At 48.1% G+C, this 19,574-nt stretch overlaps 1 protein-coding gene across 4 annotated transcripts in view; it reads right to left on the bottom strand.

Annotated features, from left to right (window-relative positions):
• The window catches only part of LOC105468311 (chemerin chemokine-like receptor 1), a 53,938-nt gene that overhangs the window by 30,237 nt on the left and 4,127 nt on the right, over positions 1-19,574 (bottom strand). Inside the window, exon 1 of one of the 4 annotated variants that reach the window (XM_011718390.3) lies at positions 13,500-14,332. The exons of the other annotated variants lie outside the window; for them this stretch is intronic. The gene's annotated coding sequence lies outside the window, so the exon portion shown is untranslated. Of the gene's footprint in view, positions 1-13,499; positions 14,333-19,574 lie in introns of those variants that run through there. 4 annotated transcript variants of the gene reach the window in all.

The following is a 19,574-nucleotide window of genomic DNA, read 5'->3' as shown; positions in this document are numbered from 1 at the left end:
GGCAAGGTGTCAACCCCATAGCAGAAATGGGTGGGGCTTTTGCTTTGGGATGGAAAGCCAGAGCCCCCTGGCAATGGGTTAGACCACGCACTGGTTGGAATTGCCAATGGCAGCTCAATCACAACTTACTGCAGCCTCAACCTCCCTGGGCTCAAGTGATCCTCCCACTTCAGCCTCCTGAGTAGCTAGGACTACTATAGGACTACCACCACACCCCACTAATTTTTTTTGTACTTTATAGAGATGGGGTTTCGTCATGTTGACCAGACTAGTCTCCAACTCCTGGACTCAAGTGATCCCCCCACCTCGGCCTAAAGGGCTGGGATTATAGGCATAAGCCACTGCACCCAGCCTCAATGTCACGGGTTGATTTTAACAGGAAAAGGTGTGATTTAAGACACAGCCTGTTTGGTGGTGGGCTTGAGGCAATGTTTGGGAAGGTCTGGCAGACACAAGATGAGCTAAAAGCTATTCCAGGCAGTTCTCTTCATTGAGCATGGGTTTCAGTCATTGTCTGCTCTAGAGGTTCTCTTCATCCATGGGTATTAGCGTCAAGGAGAGCCCACAAGAACACATTGTTTTCCCTACAAACATCTCACCAAGAGCTCAAGGGTATTCTTGGAATGAGACGGAAGGTCCACTATGAGACATAGGTATTGACTGACTACCCATGGCCTCAGGAGGCCACCAGGAATGCATCACAGTCACAAGGATGATGTGGACACTGGAGGGAGAGGTGGGCTCTGTGTACACCCCACAGGACTCTCTCAGCTGGTTCAAAGTGGGCCAAAGGTGGCCTCATTCTGACATCAAGGAAAGATGTAGTCAGCTGGACAATAAATCCAGCTAGTTTGAAAACCCCAAATGTGGTTATGTCACAGTCAAGGAGAAAATAGGAATGAAAACCATGGGCCTTAGAGTTTACAACACATATGCTATTCACATAATAACACTCTTAGCCTAATGGTCATCCATCCACAATTTTAATAGGCTTTTTGAATTTAAATTGCTGACCAGGCATCACAACTCCATCTAACTGGTGATGTTCAAACCATCTAAAACTATAGAAAGATTATAATGAAAAATCTTGCTGCTACCTGCCACCATTGATCCAGTTTCCACTGTACGCACCTTCCTATGTTAGCTCCTTATGTCTCCTTCCAGAGTTTCTTTGGGGAAATACATTCTCTTTTCATTTCATTTCTCTCATTTTGCATAAAAGGTAGTATACTGAACACACTATTTTGCAACTGGCCTTTCTTACCTAACAATATATCTTGGTGATGATTTCTTATTAGTATATTCATATGTACAAAGAATCTTACCCTTTTTGATAGTTGCATAGTATTCCATTGTTAGATTTGCTAGCATTTAATTAACTAGTCCCAGGGATGGGCACTTGAGTTGTTTCCAGTTTTTCGTTGTTACAATGTTATAATAAATCATTATGTGTGTTACAATGTTACAATTAACTACAAATGTGTATCATTTCCCACATATTCTTAATAGAGTCTGGAGTTCTCAAGCCCTGGTCTTTCATAATGAGCAAATGGGCTTTGAGCACTCCCTTTGCACTGATTGTGCTGTGTTTTGATCCATCAAGAATATCCTTCAGAGCCACTTAGACCTTCAGTCCCCATAGAACCTGGGCCATGTCTTTAGCACAAGGTCTGTCTCATGGGAAGTCAGAGAACCTTGGTTCTTATTTCAGCTGTACTGGCTGTTCCAACTCCCTGTCCTCAGTTTCCGCATTTATCAAAGGGAAATGACAATTGTTTGCAGGGTCACCGTGGGGAGCAGGGATCAGGAGAGAATTCTGTGGATATATGACAGTATCCACAGTGAGAGGGAGATTTCTACCTGAGGCCTCCTTGTTACCCCAGAGGGCAGATCTGTACTCTGTGGGTTCCCAGAGAAAATGCCAGTCAGGCTGGAGGAGGGAGTCTCTGCAGAAAACACAGCAGCCACCCGCCAGTGGCGAGTTTCCAGTGTGATCCCTGATCCCATAGCAGCCAGAGCCTGAGCCCACAAGGAGCCGTGTTCTGGAGGTGGCTTCGGTGGCCCCAAGCAGCCCTGAGAACTGCCAAGTTGAAGCTGCTTTTATTCTGTTTTAAAATAAAACAGTGATCACATTCCCAGGGTGTGGAGACACCCCTCCCCTCCATGAATTAGTTTCAGCTTTCCCAGCCACTCAGGAAAGGATCCAAAGGAATTTTCCACCCATGGCTTATGCAGAGCAAATCCTGGCGGGCAACAGGGTGCCTGCCCCACTTCCAGGCAGGAGTCCTCACCTCCTGCTTTGCAGCACTCACATCTTCCCAACTTGCCTCCCCTGGGACCCCAAGGTGCTGACAGAGGAGCCTTTGTCTCCCTCTTCCTGGCCTCCATGCCCTTTGCCAAGAACCCTGGCCATGATGTCTCTGCTGATGCGGGTTTCCAAGGCTCATTTTGTAACCACGAGCAGAGATCTTTGAAACCGCCACCTCGCTGAGCCATGAGAACCATCACTGCCAACCCTCAGGGTCCTCTCCATCCCTTACTTTGCCCCAGCCTCCCAACAACGTTGAGGACCACCCCTACCTCACAGGTAAGTAAACAGAAACTCAGAGAGGTCAAGCAACTTGCCCAAGATCACACAGCTAGAAAATGAAGGAGCTAGGACTTGAACCCAAAAGCCATGTTCAGTGTGTGATGGTTAAGGGTATAGATTCTGAAGCCAGACCACCTGAGTTCAAAAGCCAGTTCTGTCATTTACCACCTGTAAGACCTCTTTGCTGCTTAAATTCTTTCCTCAGTTTCCCAATCTGTAAAATGGGGCAATACATACCACACAAAGTACATACCTCATAAATAGTATATACCTTCTAAAGTTGGTGTTAGGATATAAGAGAAGGAATATAAACAACTAGAACAATAATACCTGGCCCATGGTAAGTTCTCAGTATATTATCCATTGTTATTATTGTTGCTGTTGTTGAGTATAATTATGAATCTTACCATTATATGACATGGCCTCAGACATAAATGTGGCATGATTGTAAGGGAGTATGATTTAAAAACAAATCAAAACAAAAACCTCCTCTCAGAATTTCTTTCACACTGAGGTATAAATATCTGATGACCTATTACGTATTTCTCATTCTTACTTTCAATAAACTTTATTGAGCACAAATTACCTGCCACGTGTCAGGCTGGGAGAGACAATACAAAGATATAGCTCCCACTCCCAAGAAACCCAAAGCCAGGTAAGGGTGACAGACAATGAGTGAATCATGACAGAGTAAGCCCAGGGCTAGGGGGACCTGTCGGCATAGTATCAACTCCAGCTGCCAAGTCAGGGAAGGCTGCCTGGACAAAGTGAAACTTGAAGGACAAGCAGGAGTTGGCCAGTGGGCAACCCAGGCTGAAGTAACTTCAGAGGCACAAAAGCATTGCACTTTCACGTGATATAGCTGGAGAAGAAGGTTGTGAACTGAGTTGGGATTTAAAGCTGTGATGGTGGAAGGAAACTCAGGCACCGTGTGGAGTAGAAGTAGAGTTTCAGCCAGAACATATGGCCCCTGGTGTCTCTAAAATCCCAAAGGGGTGGCATGAATAGGGGACGAAGCCCCAAGCTTCCCTCCCCAAGCCCTGGGAGGTATGCGTCAGGTAAGGGGTGCTTTCTCCTGAGCTCCAGCAGGAGTTCCAACCCGCTCCAGGGATCTGGGACTCAGAATTAACATCCCAGCCCTCAGACTGTGAATACTTCTCCCCCACATTTAGAAAGAGCTAAAGTGCCAGCCCACCTCCCAAGCCCTTCATATAACATATGCCTGATTTCCCAAAAGCAAAGATTTCTCCTTCCTTCCCTGCTTCTTCCATCTTCCCCTCAGCCTCTTCCTCCTCCATGTCCCCTTCCATGGGCAGACTCACAGACACCTGTTCCACTTTGGCCTTCCTCTCCCCAGCTCCCACCCTCCAGGAACCTGAGCCAGCAGCTTAGGACAAACCAGCTCATCAGGTCACACACACATCCACACTGGCTCCACCCACCCTCCTGCTCATTCATTCGTCCTACAAGAGGATTAGAAACTGGACCCCAGAAACTCCAGCACAGCCATATTTGAAGAAACACAGTCCAGCAGCCAAAAGTCCCTGTAGACCTTTGAAATGTTTACTGCCACCTCTCAAAGAACAATAGAAGGGTATTGTAGTGGATGTTTTTCGCACCCAGTCAGGGTCCTTTTCACTAGCAGGGTCCCCCATCATCTGCCAGCTGCAGGGAATGTTAGATGCTAACAGCTCACGGCTGCCCTCTCCTCCTAAGAATTGCCCTCAGCAGAGCAGGAGCTGCCTCTGCCTGGCTGCCACAGGGCACAATGCTCGCTCCAGGGCTCCCCGGGGCATCAGACTGAAGCTAGTCTCAGCTGAGGCCATATCCTCAATAACCCCTTCCCTCATTCCCCTTCTCCTGAGAGCAGAGTGAGGCACCTGCCTTGAGTGCAAACTTAGGGAGGAGGGTTGCCAAAAACCTCACTCATCCAAAAAATAATAATGTAATGTAACATTTTTTCAAAATCAAAGTGACAGCTATTCAGGAGGCTAAGGCGGGCAGATCAATTGAGCCCAGGAGGTCAAGGCTGCAGTGAGCTATGATCATGCCACTGTACTCCAGCCTAGATGACGGTGAGACCCTGTCTCCAAAAAATAATAATAATAATAAATAAATAAATAATCAAAATTAATGTAAAAAATCGCATGATGAGCAAAACATCAAAATAAAAATGGGATTCCATCCTGCAGTTTCGTGCGCCTGTGTCACTCACCACCCCCTAATCCTGACTCTGCCGGAGAGCACACCCTAACACAGAATGTGCACCCAAATCCCTATCTCAGGCTCTGCTTCAGGGAAACCTGATCTGAGACCGGGATCCAGATCAGAACCCACTGCAGGGGTTCTTAGAACATACTCTGACTCATTCCTCTCCTCTGTATTTCCACATCTAAGAGACCCTGATGTCCTTCCCTAGCTCCTCCCCACACAGCCCCATTCCAGCCAAGGCTCTGTCTCTGCTCACTGCCCTGACTGAACTGGGAATTGAGCACACATGGTGATGCAGTTTGAATATCTGTCCCCTCCAAATCTCATGTTGAAATCTGATCTCCAGTGTTGGAGGTAGGGCCTAAGGGCAGTGTCTGGGTCATAGGGGTGGATCCCTCCTGACTGTCTTGGTGCTATCCTCCAAGTAATGAGTGAGTTGTCTATTAGTTCCCACAATAACTGATTGTTTAAAAGGAAGAGGTCGAGGGGAAGGTGGAAGAAGGAGGGAGGGGAGAAAGGAGAAATCTTTGCTTTTGGGAAATCAGGCATATGTTACATGAGGGGCTTGGGAGGTGGGCTGGCACTTTGGCTCTTTCTAAATGTGGGGGAGAAGTGTTCACAGTCTGAGGGCTGGGATGTTAATTCTGAGTCCCGGATCCCTGGAGCGGGTTGGGATTCCTGCTGGAGCTCAGGAGAAAGTACCCCTTACCTGGCGCATACCTCCCAGGGCTTGGGGAGGGAAGCTGGGGGTTTTGTCCCCTATTCATGCCACCCCTTTGGGATTTTAGGGAGACACCGGGCTCCAGATGTTCCGGCTGAAACTCTAACTCTGCTCCACACAGTGCCTGAGTTTCCACCATCACAGCTTTAAATCCCAACTCAGTTCACAGCTTTCTTCTCCAGTTGTATCACATGACAGTGCAATGCTTTTGTGCCTCTGAAGTTACTCCAGCCTGGGTTGCCCAGTGGCCAACTCCTGCTTGTCCTTCAAGTTTCACTTTGTCCAGACAGCCTTCCCTGACTTCACAACCGGAGTTGATACTATGCCAACGGGTCCCCCTAGCACCTTGGGCTTACTCTATTAGTTCCCACAAGAACTGATTGTTTAAAAGAGCCTGGCACCTTCCTTTGCTCTCTCCCTCCTTCTTTCCTCATGTGATGCTGGCTCTCCTTCCCCTTCCACCATGAATGGATGCTCCCTGAAGCCATCACCAGAAGCAGATGCTGGTTCTATGCTATTTGTGCAGCCTGCAGAACCATGAGCGAAATAAACCTCTTTTCTTTGTAAATTACCCAGCCTTGGGTATTCTTTTATAGCAACACAAAATGAACTAAGACACATGGTAATCATTTCATCCAGTTGCCACATCTGGGCACCTACTGTGTGCCAGGTGCATTCTCCCCCTGCAATCTAGCCTTGGATCTGGCAGCAGATACCTTCCCCTCCATACCTCATTCTCTCAGATCCCCCCTTCAGCCAGACAGTGCCCACCTGCATCCCCCACTCAGCTCAAAGAAGCCCAAGAGACCAGCTTAGCTCAGTCAACATCACGCCTTGGGATTTCATGAACTGGTTACATTTCCCAGAAATTTTTGAGACTGTCACAGAGTTGCCACCTATCTACATTTGCCAAGTAAGGACACTGCAAAACTAAAACCATCCCTTACCATCACCACCACTTCAGAAAAGAAACATACCCAGGAAAATAGGTGAGACATAGACTCATCTTTTTCTGTTGAAAATATTTCACTTTATGAAAAGCTTACTCTGCTGTCATTTTTCCTTTTTATTTTATTTACTACTATTATTATTATTTATTTTTTTATTTTATTATTATTATTATTTTTTTTATTTTATTTTATTTTTTTTTTGCTTATCTGCAGACTGGTAAAAATGTGGACACAGATAGGCTCTGGTGGGCTGGGGTTTTCTTTTTTTTTTTTTTTTTTTTTTTTGAGACGGAGTCTCGCTCTGTCACCCAGGCTGGAGTGCAGTGGCCGGATCTCAGCTCACTGCAAGCTCCGCCTCCCGGGTTTACGCCATTCTCCTGCCTCAGCCTCCCGAGTAGCTGGGACTACAGGCGCCCGCCACCTCGCCCGGCTAATTTTTTGTATTTTTAGTAGAGACGGGGTTTCACCGTGTTAGCCCGGATGGTCTTGATCTCCTGACCTCGTGATCCGCCCGTCTCGGCCTCCCAAAGTGCTGGGATTACAGGGTTGAGCCACCGCGCCCGGCCGGGCTGGGGTTTTCAACCCTTCTGTTTGACATTCAGGGAAACTAAGACCAAAGGACAGCTTGTCTTCCCCATTCAAACCCTAGTCCTTGAATGTTTCCCTGAGGAAAACTGAGGAATGAACAAGGTGCAGTGGAGACAGGAAACCTGGGTTTCAGTCCTGACTCTGCTTCAGATTTTCTGTGAACCTGCACAAGTTTCTGCCCCTCTCTGAACCACAAGGCTGCAAATCTTTCAGATGACACTGAGCTGGAAGTTGCCATCTGGTCCAACATGTAGGACTTGGGGTGCAGTCCCTGCCTGAGCTCACAAACAAGCTTGGCTGGAGAAAAAGGACTGGATGCCAGTCCTCTTTCTCTGATATCCAAACTAGCGCCTCAGTTTCCTCTTCTGGAAATGAGTTCTTTGACCATTGCCAACTCCAGATTGCCACACAGACAGTGGCATAGGGGCCAAGGGGAGAGAATTGGGAACAGCTAAGCCACCTGGAGGAAGAGGCTGGCCCCACAGCCAAGGGCCTCTGATACACAGGACTTCTTCCAGCTCCAGAGAGACCAGGGGTCTACAGTCCAGGCCTGGCAGGTCCCCTCCCTGTCAGAGACCCAGCCCAGGCCAGAGGTCTAGGGCTCCAGCTGGGAACCCCCAGAGTTTACATCTCTGGGCAAAGCCAGGCATTTACCTGTCCCCAGTGGAAAGGTGCTTGGGGTGCCTGGTGCCAACTGGGTTCTTGGTGGTCTCTTTTTTCTGGGAGTTGGATGTGATCACACTTGTTGTAGAAGGAAGCACATCTCAGCTGTCCAGGAAACGTGTCCTGGCTGCCCAGACACAGATGTAGGGGGGCAGATGGGAACAGGGCTCACCAAAGGGGCATCTTTTTAAGTGCTGTACTGAGGCTGCCTGGGTTCAAGCCCTGGCTCTGCCGCTTACCAGCTGTGTGACCTTGGGCAAGTCACTTAACCTCTCTGTGTCCCTATTCCCTCCAATATACAATGGAGAGGTGAGGGGAAGAGGATCCCATCATATGTGAGCACTCCCCTCAGACCTGACAATCCATGAGTTCTCTACTCCAAGTTTCTCCAAACAAGTCACCCAGACAGGAAGCCAGAGCACAGACGAGGCGCCTCTCCATGAAGCCGACCCAAAGACTTCCAAGGGGCTCCATTTTCATCTTTAAATGCATGGGCCTATTATGGCACTGAATGCAAAGTTCCCAAGCTATTTTCTTAAAGCAAGTGCCCTCAAAATAATTGTATGCAGTTTAAAAATAAAACACATGGCCTTGAAATAATTTTAGTGAGGGTTTGGTTTTCCCTAAGGGCTGAGGGTGTACCCTTCTGCTGTTGGAGCTCGCGTGTTCATTTCCTTGCAAGTGTTTACTGAGCACCCACCAATGTGCTGGGTGCAGGGGTGGTGGGTGGCCTGAGCATGCTTCCTCCCACAGCCTCCAGTCTGACCACAGCCAGTTCCCAGAGGGAAGAAACCAACAACAACCCTGTCAACACCCAGGGCCTCACGAACCCTCCCACTGGGAATAGGTGAGTGCTTGGTTTTGCCCAAAGTTGCTGCACCCAACCTCTGGAAGACCACAGCTGGTTCAGAGCACTTGCTACAGAAGAAAGAGGGCAAGAGGAAAAGAAGGAGAGAGAGGGAGACGGGGCAGCGGAGACAAGGCAGTGGAGTAGGGGCAGTGGGAGGTGCACTGGGAGGACAGGGATCAGGCAGCCTGGAGATGCCCCCAGCATTTCCAGAGAGCTCCCAGGCACCACCACCCTTCAGGGAGCCGGAAGACACCCAGACAAGCCTTATGGGTCGTTCTGAAAATTTGTCCCGGGGGCCTGCCTTGGACTGTGGCTTCTTTCATTTCACTCCTGTCTGCTCTCAATCACCTGAGAGGATGAAGATCAGAACCACAGAGCTTCTTACTAAATCCACATCATGACTGGGGATTGTCCACATTGTGGGTGCTCCTGGCAGGTGCAAGGCAACTTGCACCCCCTACTGTTATCAGCCCAATTCCAATTTCCCCAATGGGTAAATAGCTGGCTGTGGCAAATACCACAAATATTTAAATAGCTGGCTATTGCAAATACCAAAAACAAGTAAAGAAATAAAACATACCCTCCCACAGATCCATCTCCCCCTGCCCCACCCAGACAACCCTATGAGGCAACATCATCCTTACACCCATTTCACAGATGAGGAAACTGAGGCAATCAAGCAAGGAAGTCAAGAAATTTGAAGCCAAGCCACCAAATTCCAGAAGCTTTGACCATCTTGCCATCCTGCCTCTCTAAACACACCTGGATAAAATGCACTTCTACCCACACCAACCCAGCCACCAACACCATATCCTATCCCAGTTCCTGCTTCCACTCCCTGCACAAGGAGGGAAGGAAAGTCAGTTGAAAGACAGTTTTACCAGTTCCACAGAGTGTCAAGGACCCCAGGCTCCTCATCCAGGGCACGGGACATGTTGGGGTAACCACTCCTACCCCCAGGCTCTGTCAGAAATGCTGGAGGGTGGGCGAGCAGTGTAGACGAGTGTGCTAAGATTGGGACACTCACCTTTGTGACCTCCCAGGCCTGCCCGATTTCTCTGAACTCTGCTAATGTGGAGCTCTGTCATTTTTTTTAAGGCAACCCAATTCTGGCCATTCTGTCTACAAGAAAAGGGAGGAACAAAGAGGCCCCAGTAGAGGTGCCAGGAAGTTGGAACTACAAATTTCTCCTATGAAATTGACTCAGTAGTTTTCTGTCCTCAGGTCCTTGCAGCAGAGGAGGCTGTGGTTTGCTTGTCTCTGGGAAGATCCCCAACCAAAAGCTGCCCCTTCCCTGTGCTTATGTCCACAGCTTCTGAATGTCCCCCATCCTGAGCACTCTCTGCTGGCTTAAGGCATCCTACTTGCAAACCTTCCACTCCGGCAAGCTATCATCAGTTGCAAACACCTCAGTGTGAGTGAGTTCATCCCTTTAGTTTCCAACTGGCCATCTGGATGAGAACAGGCTTCTGAGGCAATGGGCCATGACACTGATGAGTCAAGCCATGGAAGACGAAGAGACAGTCCCATCATAAAGTCTATAATCAGTATAGAAGGGGCCTGCAGCACAGGAAAGGGGGAAAGGCCTGGAAATCACAGGGGAGAAGAATTCATGGACTCTGGAGAAGGGGGCTGGGAGAACAGGGGCAGCCTGGGCAATGTGGCCTTGGGCACTCAGCTGCTGTCTTTGAGCCTCAGTCTCTGAGCCTCATCAAGGACAGGGAAAGCTGGCTGCTAAGGGACTGGGGGCTAGAGCAGAGGAGGTGATTGCAGAATTCAATCGCATTTCAGAAAGTATTTCCCAATGACCTCGCATGCACCGTGCCTTATTTTAAGTGCAAGGAAGTCTTCAGCATGCTTCTTTTACAAGGGCTCTACTAAGCATTGGTCCCACTGCTATGTGTTTTTTCATGGATTCGCTGATTTAATCCTCACCACACAACTCATGGCAGATCCTGTCATCAACTCTAATTTACAAGTGAAAAAACTGAGGCTGAGAGAGAGAGAGAGACAGAGAGAAACTGATCCAAGATCACCCAGCTGGTAATCAAGGGACTCAGGATTTGAACTCAGGTCTAACTCCTAACGTGGAACTGTAACACGATAGAACTCATCAAAGAGCAAAGAGCTACAGCTGCTAGAGGGTGGGTGCCTTTCAAAGACAGAGAGGGGGATTGGCTAATAAAGATGACCTGAGGCCGGGCACGGTGGCTCATGCCTTAACTCCTTCACTTTTGGAGGCCAAGGCAGGAGGATCCGTTGAAGCCAGGAGTTTGAGACCAGCCTGGGCAACATGGTGAGACCCTATCTCTATAAAACATTTTTAAAATTAGCTGGGCATGGTGGCACATGCCTGTAGTCCTAGCTAACTTGGGAGGCTGAAGCAGGAGGATGGCTTGAGCCCGGGAGTTCAAGGCTACAGTAAGCTATGATTGCACCACTGCACTCCAGCCTGAGCAACAGAGTGAGACCCTGTCTCTTAAAAGAGAGAGAGATGTTGTGAATTAGAGAACGAAGGAGTGAGTGAACACATATCATCTCTCTAGGTCTCCGTTTCCTGGCTATAAAACAGGACTGTTTTTCCCACCGCCCACACATCTGATGAGTGTCTGTGAAGCCAGCGGGTGGGTGCTTGGCTTATAAACAGCCTGTTGTGATCAGCCAAGAGGTAGGACTGGTCCCAGAGGACAATCTCGGAGGAGGGAAGCAGGACTGGGCAGCAGCCCAGCCTGAACTCCACGGATGAAGGCTACCTGTCCCTTCAGGCGGTGGAACCAACACAAAAGGCTCTTGGAAGGAAGAATGAGGAGGTGCAGTGGGCTTCCTGGGTCCCAGGAAAATGTGAAACACCGGACGGGGTGGGACGGGGCTGAGAAAGTGTGGATCAGAGGCCAGCCTTCCAGGACGTGGAGGTCAGAAACCCTGTGATGGGGAGGGGAGGGTGTCTCCCCACCAGCTGGCCTCACAGGCTGCTCACAGCAGTTCTCTCCTCTCCCCCGAGTCATGTTTCTAATTTCCTGATTTCCTTCACATCTGAGACTTTTCATGGGAGGAGAGGGAAAAACAGTAAAAGAAAGGCCTGTTTAGGCCAGACAGGGCCAGCTGCCCCCAGGAGAAGTGAGGCCAGCAAGTCAAGGTCTCCACCCAGTCCGTACCGTGTCTTTTAACCAAGGCAGGCAGTCCAAAGGGAAAAGCTTGGAATGAAACTAGGACTTTGGCATTGCCTACAACGAGCATTTCTTAGCCTTTCATGGTTCAAGAGTGCTGGTCTCCCTCGTCCCCTCCCCACCAGGCCAGCCCCCTGACACTGAGACCCCAACTCTGGGCCACACGTGATCTCGTGTAAGCCCCACAACACCCCAGTGAGGAAAGCCCTTTTATGATCCTCTTCGTAAAGTTGAGGAAACTGAGGCTCAGAGCAGTTAAGCAACCCTTCTGAGGCCTCCCAGCCAGCACGCGGCTGAAATGGGTTTCAAAAGAGGTCTGTGAGAAAAGCAGAGCAGCTGCCTCTATCCACCCGGTGGCCATCCCATCTGACTCAAGGGAAACCCTTTTTCTTCATGACCTAAATCCCTGACAGTTGAAGAGGCCCCCTGTGAGTTGAGTCTGTCATAAAAGAGACTGCAAATTGCCTGCACTCCCTGAAGACCTGTTCTTGACGTCAGTCAGCCGTACCTCCCCACGGCTAGGAGGCCAGGGGACCCTTTAGTGCCCAGCCTGGATTGGTCTGGCTGCCGCAGCTGGTGGCCAAGTCTGCCTTTCTCCAGTAAAGACGTCACCAAATTGCCTTGGGCAACCCAAAGTTGCCATCTTAAATCAACTCTCCTTTAGCGTTAAACCTGAAGGAAACACCTTGTTTCCTCCCAGCCTCTATGCCTAGGTCCCTCAGCAAGTCCTGGGAGTGGTGGGAGGGGCATCCACCATTCAATCAAGGAAGTCACCAGTGGAGAGAAAGATTCTCTTCTCCAAGCTGGTTGATGGGCCAGACAACCCATGAGATAAAGCCACAAACCAGCATGCCCACTGGAATTTCAAACTTAATTAGCTTTGGGTTGTCTGGAATCTTCCATTGCCCAAATGTTCAAATTTAATCAACTGGGTTTGGAGAAGGCAAGGGTTGGAGGCAGCAGGATGCTGTTCCCATGAAATGAAGCACAATGTGGACCACCTGGAAAATTGGGTAGGGCCTTCAAGGCCATGAGTAGCATTCCGATCTCCTCCTGCCGTCCCTGCTTCCTGCCCACTGTGCCAGACTCCCTGCAGTCATCAAGTCTCTGGATCTGTGTTGATGCAGCTCTCCCTGCCTAAAATCTCTCTCATGTCTAGCCAACTGCTCCTATAGGCAACTCAAGGCCAACTCACCCTTTGAACCCAGCTCGAATACATGCTTCCTTCTTGAAGCACTATTTCCTGGCTTCTCCAGTGAAAGCTACCTCCACTCCACTCCTGCAGTACTTTGCACACTAAATGTATCGAGCAGGCATAAATGGGAAGGTATTTAACAATAAGCACTCAGTAAAAATGGCCCAGTAGTCACTTATCGTTCTGAATGGATGATGAATTGAATCATCATGGGTGACTGCAACCTGAAATTTGCCCCAAGCACCGACATTAAAGTCAACCTTCTGGCTAGATGGGCCTCCACTCTGTTTACTCACCTGTCTCCCACTCAAAGGGGAGCTCCCTGTATCCCATGCCCCTAGCACACAGTTGGTGCTCAGTAAATGCTTGTGAAGTGAACGGAGGCTCCTTTAGACAAATCCTTTCTGAGTTTCAGTTTCCCCATCTGAAAAATGGGAGTGTAGACTAACTTAGGGTGACAAATGATTATCTCCAGAGGGCCCCTGTCATTCGTTGTTTTAAGATGAAGATGGTAGATTGTCTTTAAAGATAGACTGTAACATCCCACCCTGCCCCAATACTCACATGTCACTCCTCCCATCAAGAAGTGGACTTTATTTCTCCTCCCCTTGAATCTGCACTGGCATGGTGAGTTGCTGTGACCAACAGAAAGTGGTAGAAGTCATGCTGTGCTAGTCCCAGCCTAGATCTCTCGATGCCAGCAGCTTCTGCTATCACTGTTGCAGAGCCCTGAGCCTCCTGGTAGAAAAATCCAAGCAGTTCTGCTAGAGAGATGGGCTACAGAGAAAGAGAGAGAGAGAGAGAGAGCGTGCGCACAAGTTCTGGGATGTGAGATCATCTTATATATCCCAGCCTCGGTCAAGCTCCCAGCTGAATGCAGCCCACGAGTAATGCAGCCAACACTATATGGAGCAGAGATGCACTGTCCCTGCAGAACTCTACTAAGTTGCATAATTATAAATGAATAAGTCAGTTCAAGCCACTAAATTTGGGGATGGTTTGATCCACAAAGATAAACAACAAAGGCATCTGGGCTCAACTAGAGGAAAAGTCATGACTGATGTGTGATGTCTGCCACAACACATGGTGAGGCGTGTGGACTTCCATCCCTGGACTAGGTCATGTCAAGGTCAATGCCAATTCAATTCAGTGTCAATTCATTATTCTTCTGGGGCCTTCTAGAAATTCAAGTTCCAGATTCAGAGGGAATTCATCCACCATCAGAGAGAACCCCAGCAGGGATCCAGTGGGGACCCTGGAAGGATTAAATGAACCCATGAGGTAGTCCCTCTTGGGGCATATAAACAGGGGAAAGAAAGTAGAGCAGTTGGTAGCAGGACTGGAAGCAGAAAGAAGTAGAAATGGGAGACACTGAGCCCCACTGATAGTAGAACAGCTGACTGGGGGCTGCAGGCTCTTGCAGTCTAGGGGACAAAGATAATCCATCCCTCAAGCCAATTCATATCCCAAGAACCTTCCAGATCAAACACAAGCCTGGCTGGGCAGCTGGCACCTTCTCCCCTCCTAGTTAACATCCACATCCTCAAAAACGAACCTTCCTTCTTATGGGGGGAAGAGAAGGAGCCCTCGTGCTCCTTGAAGCCCATGAGCCAGACAAGCATGTCTCTCTAGCATGGGGCAGAGACAGAAAGGTTCTCATAACTAGAAATCACCAGTACCTGGGATGGAGAGACTCTAGCTGGGAAGTTAAACTGCTGGGGGATCATTCATTCATGTTGAGCCTCCTACCAGCTGCCAGGCACTTAACTTTTGCTATCTCCTTCCATCCTAACAACTACCCTATGTACTACATGCTGCCATCCCCATTTCACAGAGTCAGTAGGTTCATAAGTGCAGGGACTTGAACGCAGTCTAAATGATGCCAAAGCCTGGTTCCTGGGTTGGTCCTGATAATCACTGAATACTCCCGGGTAAAGCCTCACTGGTCGCTAACACTTGCATCCATTCTAATTTGTCAATACTCTGCTGAACCAATTGTCAATAGATGGCCACCTGAACTCCCAATATCCAAATTCCAAATTCAAGAAACAATCAGATGCAGACCAATGTCACTGGTAGACAGAATAACAGATCCCTAAAGATGTCCACATCCTAACCCCAGAACTGTATATATGTTATCCTACATGGCAAAAGACACTTTGACACTTTGCAGATGTCATTAAGAATCTTGAGATGGGGGGATTATGCTGGATTACCCAGGTGAGCCCAGGGTCTTTAAAAATGAGACAGGGAGGCAGGGGGGCCAAAGTGATTTGATGTGACAAGGATTCAACCTGCAGTTGCTGGCTTTGAAGGCTGGGGAAGGGGACCATGAGTCAAGGAATGTGGCAGCCTCTAGAAGCTGGAAAAGGAGGGCAAACAGATTCTCCCCTATGGGCTCCAGAAGAGATGCAATCCTTGATTTTAGCCCAGTGAAACCCCTTTGGGACTTCTGACCTCCAGAATAATGAGATAACAGGTTTGTGTTGTTTTAAGCCACTCGGTTTATGGTTATTGTTACAGCAGTAACAGGAAACGTATACACTTGCTACCTGAACTCTTACTTCATCTAACACTCAGGAATTCATAGATTCTGATAACTGTTCAAACCAATTCAGGTAACAAAGGATGGGCATTTGAGCATCCCCTGCCTTTATTCCCCACCCCAAGTCATTTATTGAGCACTTACTCCAGGCCAAAGAACATAGCAGATGCTTTCTCAACAACCCTGGACAGGAGGAAACTGAGGCCTAAAGAGGTTACATGTATGTGACTTGCACGTGCTCACAAAAACAACAGGTGGCCAGGTGAGGTGGCTCACACCTGCAATCCTAGCACTTTGGGAGGCCAAGGCAGGTGAATCACTTGAGTCCAGGAGTTCGATACCAGCTTGGGCAACATGGTGAGACCCTTTGTGATGGTTAATACTGAGTGTCAACTTGATTGGATTAAAAGATAATAAGTATTAATCCTGCGTGTGTCCGTGTGGGTGTTGCCAAAAGAGATTAACATTTGAGTCAGTGGGCCGGGGAAGGCAGATCCACCCTTAATCCAGTGGGCACAGTCTAATTAGCTTCCAGAGAATATAAAGCAGATAGAAAAACCTGAAAAGAAGAGACAGGCCTAGCCTCCCAGCCTGCGTCTTTCTCCCATGCTGGATGCTTCTTGCCCTTGAACATCAGATTCCAAGTTCTCCAGTTCTGGGACTCAGACTGAGTCTCCTTGCAGATGGCCTATTGTGGGACCTTGCGATCATGTAAATTAATACTTGATAAACTCCCCTTTATATATGTAGAGAGAGAACCCTAAGAGAACCCTCTAAGAGAACCCAACTAATACATCCGATCTCTACAAAAAATACAAAAATCAGCCAGGCATGGTAAGGCATGCCTATAGTCCCACCTACTCAGGAAGTGGAAGGATTACTTAAGCCCAGGAGGTCAAGGCTGCAGTGAGCTGTGATCATGTCACTACACTCCAGCCTGGGTGACAGAAAGAGATTTTGTCTCAAAAAATAAAAAATAAAAATTAAATCAATAGGTGTCAAACCCAGGATTAGAACTCACATCTGCCTGACCACAGGCCCTGCCCTCTTCTCACTACACCACACTCTCTCCCCATTGACTTCCTGTTTCTCTGACCCCTGATTTCCAGGAGGAAAAACCAAGTGTGCTCACTGTTGTTTTTTGTACCCATCTCCCGACCCACCCACCTGCTTGCACAAGAGCTACCCTCAGCAGGAACCCAGGGCTGGAATCTGAAGACCCAAGTTCTATACCCCAAGAAAGCAGAACCGATTCCGACATTCTGCCTGGATAGCAGCTGACCTCCCTGCTGAGTCAGCTGCTGGTACTTCCAACAATGGCAGAGACTGTCTATGGTGGAGATAGCGAGACCCAAGGCTCTCTCTACCAGCAGAGCCCAAGACTTCTCTTTGGGGACAGACATGGAGAGAAGAGACTGGCCCAAATGACATTTCCAGTCTGGGAACCCAAGATCACAAAGCACCAGACACCCAGATGTGCAAAGACCAATTTCAAAGCTCACTGTCCCAAAAATAAAAATAGAAATGCCTTCATTGAACTGACCACGTGCTGTACTCAGTGCTTGGTGGATATGGACTCATTTAATCTCACCATAACCCTGCCAGGCATGCATTCATAGCATGCCCCCCTTATGAGTGAGGAAGCTGAGGGGCTCAGGAGGTTAAAGTTCAGAGCTGGGATCTCAACCCTGGAGCACTTGGATCTGGGATCTATCATCACTACAGTGTGCTGCCAGCCAACACCACCCAAACATCAACATTTCTTTCTTTGATAGCACCATGTAGAATTACTGCGTCTTGATTCCATCTGACAGTGCAAGGATTTCTACTTTTTTTCAATCATACCTGTGTCCATTGCTGCAAAAATCTAGAGGTTCTAAAGAGAAATAACTGGTTTCCTGCTATTGTCTGAAACCAGCATGTCCTGAGTCCAGCAGCAGCACAGAGTGGCTGCCAATAACAAGGGCTCTTCACTGCGTGTCAGTCCTGGCCTGGGGCCACCTCTTCAGCAGGGGGTATGGAAAAAGTCCTGGGCTGGAAACCGGGTGTTTCAAGTCCTAATCTGGCCAAATGATCTTGGGAATGTCATGTAACCAATCAGGGTCTCACTTTCCTCATCTCTCAAATGGGTTCCACAAGGATAGGAATCCTGTCTTTCCATTGTTCTTGCCCTGTGGAGAGCCAGACACGTAGTAGATGCTAATAAATGTTTGTTGAGTGAATGAACAAAAGTATATGTTACAAGTTTGTTTCTCCTCCCCTGAGGGCCTCAAAGACAGGAAGCAGGTCTGATTCATCTCATTTTCTCACAGTGCTGCAGCTGTTACTCCCACATGAATTTATTCACACAGGAAATTGCTCCCAAGTACCCACTATGTGGCCAGCCCAGTTGAAGCCTCAGTGTCTTCCATGGACCACACAATACCCTCATGCACTGTCCCTTCTCTTTTACACAGCCAGTGACTGTAATACTTGGTCACACTGTACTTCTGCACCCCAAGACCTAGGACAACCACCCAGCTGCCTTACAGTCAGCAGCCTTGGCCCATTCTGGGGAGTTTGAACATGATTCCTGAGTTTTCACTTCCCTCATGCCCAGCCCAAGGAAAATCCCGACTCTAACCACACCACGTACACATACATGCACACCAACATTCAAATGTGCAGTGGGGCCCTAGGACAGGAATAAGGTGTTTTTAGTTCAAATACCATTCTTTTGCTATGAGCTGTGTGACCTTAGGCAAGTCCCTTTACCTCTCTGAGCCTCATTGTATTCACCTATAAAAAGGGGATGATAGTCCTGAGGCCTTTCCATGTAGGCTTGTAGGGAGATTCAAGTAGATAATGGATATATATACCTTTGGCTTAATAACCCGCAGCATGCTCTTATCAAATCATTTTTCTTATTTCCTTTTTCCAGGAGGGAAAGAGAATGGCAGTTGCCTATGTTTCAGAAAAATCCATGTTTAGGGGCCTGGAGTCTGGAAATTTACTTAGTATATTTGATGGGAATTACCTTGAGGACAGGTGATGTTGTGAGTCCAACATCACCATGTTAACTAAGATTGACTAATGAAAATGTAGACTTAGAATGGAAGAATGAAAGCAACCCAAGAGGTCACCATATTTGTGACAGAGACAGGTAGCTGTCCACAAAAATTCATTCTCTCTGTCCACAATACACGACTGTGGCTGGGAAAGAGCTGCTCTTTGCCAAGAACCTCATATCCTTGTAACTCCATGTCCTGGCCTCCTTTGCAACTAGATTGGCCACATGATAGTTCTCATGTGTGAGTGGAAGTGATGTCTGCTGCTTCCAGGCCAAATATGCCACCTCCATACTTTCTTTTGTCTTCTGCACCTGACTGCAGACAATGAGGATATCCGAGGAGAGAGTGGGACCACCAGATGAGTCACTGAAGTACCATGAAGAAGAGGACCACCCTCCATTCAGAAATACCTGCCTTATAATAAAGCTGTTTTGCTTTAGCCCTTATGCCTTTGGGGGCCTATTTGTTACTGCAGCTACTACCCTAGCTGATACTCCATTCAACCTCCTTATTTACAAATGAAATTATTGTGGCTAGAGAGTGAGAGTGCCTTGCCAAGGTCACACAGTAAGCTCAACAGATGTCTAGAACTTTGGTCTCTTAACTCCTTGGAGCAGAGGAGTTGCAGTTTCCTGCCTGCCCCATGGAGCTACAAAGATTCTTAGAGGCCCTTCAGCAACAAGAGTGAGATTTAGTGGCAGCCTGGAGTCTTCCACTTCTGTTTCAACGAGAATAACACCGCTTTTATCTGTTTTCAAATTGCACTTCCCCATAAGACTTTCATTTGTGGAAAGGATTCTGCAACTGAAAATAATTTCAAAGCCCCCATGCTGGGGGATTGCTAACACGATCTGACTTTCTGTGGTACTATAAGACAAAGTTTCGCTTCTTCTCTGCCAAACCTTCTGGCCTCAGCTGCTGACACAGAACATGTGGATTCACAGACGTACATGAATATTTGCTTAGAAAGGAAAAAAGAAACCTCATTGTGCAGCAAAGAACCCAAGACCTCAGTGTGAACAAAGGGCAAAAAGCAAAGACTTT

This window comes from Macaca nemestrina, chromosome 10 (genome assembly GCF_043159975.1).
Source record: "Macaca nemestrina isolate mMacNem1 chromosome 10, mMacNem.hap1, whole genome shotgun sequence".
Taxonomy (NCBI): Eukaryota; Metazoa; Chordata; class Mammalia; order Primates; family Cercopithecidae; genus Macaca; species Macaca nemestrina.
This window is presented reverse-complemented; position numbering and strand designations above follow the sequence as displayed.